Source organism: Taudactylus pleione, unplaced genomic scaffold (genome assembly GCF_031769625.1).
Source record: "Taudactylus pleione unplaced genomic scaffold, aTauple2 ptg000318l, whole genome shotgun sequence".
In the NCBI taxonomy this organism is placed as follows: Eukaryota; Metazoa; Chordata; class Amphibia; order Anura; family Myobatrachidae; genus Taudactylus; species Taudactylus pleione.
In genome coordinates this window covers 1,418,963-1,425,329 of record NW_028284719.1, presented here as the reverse complement: position 1 = coordinate 1,425,329, position 6,367 = coordinate 1,418,963, and positions in this window count along the sequence as shown.

The following is a 6,367-nucleotide window of genomic DNA, read 5'->3' as shown; positions in this document are numbered from 1 at the left end:
GTTTAGTACGTTGATGGCTTACTGTAATGTTCCTATGAATTCTCTATCCTTATTGATACTCAATTGCTTTTGGATCTTCTCTCCAAAACATGCCACAAAGTTTCTAAAGATAAATTGCAACCTGGAAAACAAAATGGTAAATATCTAGGCTATTATCTAAAACAAGGCTTTTAACACCTCATGTTTGACAGTCAATTCCATACAACAAATGAAAACCATACACAGCATAATCAAACTCTTGAATATTCTTGAATATTTTATCCTTAAATTACCTTTGCAGAACCTTATAGTTTAAACCAAACCTGACCTTATAGCAAATATACACTAAAACTATTGATTCATTTGAATCATTAAAAACAGCATAATAACACCAGCACTCAGAATGCAAGATTATTTTAAGTCATATTTTTTCTGTTCAGTATGGATGTCAAAAGCACCACAGCAGGACGTCTTACACAAAAACATGGTGACTTACATAGGCTCACTGGGAACTACAGACTCAGCTAAACACTGTAGCAAGAACTGTTACCTCCTAATTTAAAAGCAATTGCAGCTGCAGCACTGCTGTTTAATTAGTTTTTTTTTTTAAACATAGCATTGGGACATGATGTCATATTTTAAAGCCATCATTTTTTTCAATATTATACTCTTCACAGACTATGGCCCTCATTCAGAGCCGTACGCTCTGAGCAGAGCGCACGCTCTGAATGAGGGCCGGCCTCCATGAAAATGGAGCGTCCTTCTGGACGCTCGTATAGCTGTGGGTCACCACCCACAGGCTATATGAGCGTGCATTTTGATGGCCGCGATGGTCGAGACCATCGCGACCATCGAAATTGCGAGCCAGAGCCTGCGGTTGAGGTTTTCAACCGCAAGCTCCGGAGTGATTTTGGCTCTATCAGAGCCAAAATCACTCCCACTGACATCACTAGTGATGTCAGTGGGCCGGCTTTTGGCGGGAGGTGTTCCCGTGGGAACGCCCCCGTCAGGGAGGCACGCCCCCGGCACGCCTACCAAAGGGGGCGTGCTGTCAATCAACATTGACAGCACGCCCCCTTTGATCGGACACAACGAGCGAAGGACTTTCCTTCGCTCGTCGCGTCTGGCGCATGCGCACGACGGAGCTCCCTCCGTTGTGCGCATGCTCAGTCCAGAACATCGACCCACTTGCGAGCGGACAGCCGCTCGCGAGTGGGTCTGAATCAGGCCCTATATGTGTGTATTTAGCCAGGTTAACTGCATAGACAATGGCACTTTTCACATCCTCAAACATCAACAAATAGATTAAACACATAAAACTCAGCCACTTTTATACTCCATGTAGCTCATAATGTGCAGAGGGCAGATTGGGAATATACAGCGTAAGAAGAAAATCTAGATTTTTGTTTTATATTGTTGAACATGATTGTTTACAGTACCTTATTTCAAGAAACAAAAAAACAGCACAACCGGGTGCTCAGAGTGAAAAAACAAGTAAGAACAATAGATGTATGATATATATCTCACAGCTGCTACCCAATATTAGCCTCTAATTAAGCCAATAAGTTATATAGAAATGGTAAAGGTGAATCAACATATGGTTCACCTATAGGGAGCGCTTAAATGTGGATTACAAAATCAGGTATATTCAATATCACAATTTATTAAGATCAATTAAGGTAAATATAAAAGCAATTATGAGGCTAAATAAATTGTCTCACACAATACATTACATTTGTGGCATGTAATAAACATAGTAGTAAATCACTTCATTTGAATGTCAGCTTAGAGTGATATTGTATCCAGAAAGGGAGTTAGAAACCTCAGAATCAGTATACCAATGCTGGCATAAGTGAAGTCATAATAGCTCCTCCTGAGAATGAAGATAATAAATAAATGTTCCACTCCAGTGGTAGTAATTAGTACGAGCCACAGTCTATGCTGATGCAGCAATCAGTAGCACCAAATAGTAAAGATGGTATTTATGTAGACAATAAATCCCGGTGTAATTACCCATCTCACTCTTGATTTAAAAGATGTTTAGAAGAGGTGCTGGTCCGGAAATAGCGTGGATCCCGCTCGTGGGATGTTACCTTATAAGCGTGTGTCTTTCCAACCAGACCAGTAATGGTCAGTGCAGTCTCACTGCGTGCTGAAGAAAGCTCTTGGTTAGAAGCTGGAAAGGTCTCACTGTCTGCTGCGGTGGCTCAACTTCAAAGCAGGAGGTGTAGCAATCAATAAGATAGTTGTGTAGACTGGATTCAAAGTATCAGTATTCCCTTGACGCGTTTCTCTGTCATGTGACAGTTTCCACAAAAGGGCAGTATAACAGAGTCTCTGTTGCGGTGCCTTATATACCACTCCTTTCTGTTTAAGCCAATAATATTTCTAATCATTTAAATTAGAGTCTTAAGCCATATTTACCACATTTGTTTAACCAATTCAATCACATTTCATACATTTGTTAAAAGCAAAAAGTTTTCAATGAATTAAAAATATATTAAACATATAGCTAAATGTTCATTATAAAAATCTACATGTACATATAATCATACTTATTGAGACAGAGGTCACCACCATATTAGGTATATACACAATAAATCTATCAAATAATTCAATAGAAACATGTAAGAGCCCTGTGGCTCAACAGGTTAAGGCATCATGCATATCATGCAGACATCCTGGTGCCAAAAGCTGGCCAGGGGGAGCAGAGAAGAGGGAACTGGATGGGGTAGTGGTCCCCGGTAGGGGAGAGTAGATGATGAAGCCAGCAGGGACAGCTGAGGAGAGCAGGAAGAATACACCTCTTCTACAGGTTTGAAGGCACATCTAGAGATGGCATTATGTTTCTGTTTGGGGCAACTACTTCAGTAGGCCAAATTGTGGGTACAAAGCAATCCCAGGAATGATACTTGCTTCCCACTGCAAAAAGACTATTAATCATGGAGAAAAATGGTAATGCACCTACAGAGATAAAATACTTTGACTCAAATTCAGGATTCAAAGAAAACCAATATGTCCTGGTACAGACAAAAGATAGCCAATAATCCTTGTTGAAGATAAGAAAACTAAATGAGCTTTCTTTAACAATCCCATAACTACCAGCAATATGCAGATCTTGATTTTAATACTAATAATCTATGAATTTCTGTATGCAGTTTGTGGTGAATACCCTGTGAGTTGCTCTTGCAGTTCTCACAAAGGTGGTATACAGGTTAAATTCAGGGTCAATAATTTAATACACTTGTAATTTAATTTTCTCATGTCAAGATGTGTAATTGAAAGAATATCATTGTTGTCTATACATTTTGTGTGCTACAAGCAAAATTGATAAGTGTTTTTAAATTAACTGATATTAAGTTACATATTGAGGACCAATAATTCAAGGGTGTGCAGGATCACTTTATCCCATACTTGCAAAACAGATGCAGAAAAGTAACAAACAAAATACAAGTGGCACACACTAATAGAAATTGCATGGATTGGACCCTATCCAAACCTATGAAGAGAGAGGCCAGGAAGAACTCAACCATTTTTTAGAGAATCATCCTATAGATGTACGTCACAGAAACATAGGCCAGCAATTGAATGTAATAAATTGCTTTATTTGCTGTCAGGTCTAGAACAGAAATGGGAATATAACCCATGTCCCCATTCCTGCCCTAGAGGACATGGACAGATACAATAAACCTCCATGTCAGCATTCCTCATTGTCTACAGACAGTATATGTTACGCATTAAGTATGTAATTTATTGTAAATATTATTTGATATATGGGTATGAATAATCATTCCCTCGAAGGAAACATTTTTTTCCAATATTTGTTCCTCCCTTAGAGGAAATCCTCACTATTGTATAAGAATATATTTTATTTGGAAATATTATATTGTTCATTGTTTATATGTTTTAAGATACCCCTAAAGATGTAATTTATATTGACAAAAAAGGTTGGATTTTACTGTAACGACCTAAAATTGGAGGATTACCTGCTGCTGCTGCCATAAAATAGGCACCTACCCTGATCTGGGCTGTGGTAGCAGTTGGAATTTTAACCATCCCAAAGTGAGGTCGCATAAGCTCTGTTATAAGTGTGATGTAAGAAAAATTCTATATTAATTTGATTAATTTCATTGGCCAGGGCAATGTCTTCCTCTAATTTAGCTTCCTTAATATATTTGGGACCATCTGTACCTTCAGCAATTTTTGTTGGTAGGCTCATTGGCATCTCCCAGGTTTTTAATGAATTTCTGACATTTTGTCAAATCTTTTCTAGGGTTTGGAAAATCTAATGTTATAGACTAGAATTCAGTCCTACTCCAGAGATTATATAAAGCCACATTCCTAACTGGTACCACCCCATCCTTTTCAGCCCAATGAAATATTCTCAAGTTTTTTTATTTCTTTCTTGTTGTACTATTGATAGTTATAGACTAGATATGGAAACAATTTATAAGGCACCTCTATGCTGCCTGCCAAACAACACATCTGGTCCATGTATGTTGGTTCCTGCTCTGGAACTTTCCAAAACTTACTCTGAAAATCTATCAACTGAATAAAATGTAGAAAATTCCCAGAAATGGGTAAATAATAACACAAATCTTGTTCTTTAAATAAGAGGTCAAGGAAGCTTCTGGCATACCTGGCAGATGATACACCAATGTTTGTGAAACTTTTGTATGTTTACAGAGGGATATGTCAAATGAACACAAAGAAACATTTAGACAAAAAGGACAATAAAGGAAGTAAACAGCAGGTCTTGCCCCTTTCACGAGCAACATATACATATGTAGTCTATTGAACAGGTTGGGTACAGGATGCCAGTACTCAGGAACCCAGCAGGCAAAATCCTGATGCCAACATCCCAACAAGTAGGTGTCCTAACCCTTCCCCTACCCCTAACCCTCCCTCCACACACCCTCAACCTACCTCCCTGATAGATCATAACCCTAACCCTACCTGCCTAGTGCCTAACCCTAACCCTCCCACCTACTACCTAACCCTATCTCTTTCCCTAGTGCCTAACCCTAACCCCTAACCCTCCCTATCCCTCCAATACTTCCAGTGCCAGTATTCTAAGCACTTGCATGCCATGTGCCGGGGTTTTGACTACATCCTTATTGAAGTATTAATGTGGCCCGAGATTGTGTACTTGATAGAAAACACTAAAAAGGTCATAAGGAGCTCAAACGCTACTCTTTAAATAGAGATGCTAAATGATTAAGGTGCTCTGATTATGGAATATGATTATAATATGCAGCACTAATTGACAGGAAGATTCTCAAAATGCTCCTGTTTATATTCAAAAATTATATTTTAATTTGCAAGATGGGTTATTACACAGATTTATGCTGATTATGCTGTCAGGGTATACACTAGGATCAGCTGTTACTCACCCCAGCACTGGCTTCCCCTGACTTTTAATGCTGTCAGATGTCCGGTGCGGTGGCAAGTGACGCCCTGAGGATTTTGCCGTAGGTGCTTTTGGACTTCCATGTATGGCTCTGTGTCTTGGTTTCTGAGGTTGCCATCATGGGTGCTGCTATGTTAGTCTTTCTCACCTGACTGTTCCTTCAACCAATGGTAGTGTAGTCTCTGTCAGCTGACGCTGATCTCCATAAACTGCTACTTTAGGGTATATAACTGGGCTCTGGACACCAGGAAGTTGCCTGTGCAAAGTCATCACTACTGGTGTATGCTTGCTGTCATTCCGTTCCAGGTTCCTGTTCCTCACTCTCAAGTTATTTCCAGATATCATCTCGATACCACCCTCCGGTGCATCTGGATTGGCATGTTGTGTACTCAGTACACACAACTGAGTACAATTATTGAACCACCCACCAGTGCATCTGGATTCGCATGTTGAGTACTCAGGGCCTAATTCAGACCCGCTCGCGAGCGCTGAGCACTCGCAAGCGGCTCTGTCATGCGCATGTGCGAGACCCAAATAACGACGCCCAAGCCGTCGCTATGGGTCTCGCAGCAAAGGGGACGTGTTGTTGATGGAGAGTGACATCATGCCCCCTTTGGTGGGTGTGCCGAGGGCGTTGCTGCCCAGATGGAGGCACTCCCATGGGAACACCTACCATCTGGGGCCGGCCCAGTGGGAGTGCTTTTGGCTCTGATAGAGCCAAAAGCACTCCAGGGCTTGCGGCAACAAGACCCTACCACAAGGGTCTCATCACAAGCCCGATGGTCACGATGGTCACGATGGTCAAGACCATCGCGGCCATCTTTTTGGCCGCTCGCTATAGCTGTGGGTGGTCACCCACAGCTATGCGAGCAGCCAGGAGGCCGCTCTAAAAACTAAGAGGGACGGCCCTGATTCAGAGCGAGCACTATGTCAGAGCATCCTGCACTGAATCAGGGCCTCAGTACACACAACTGAGTA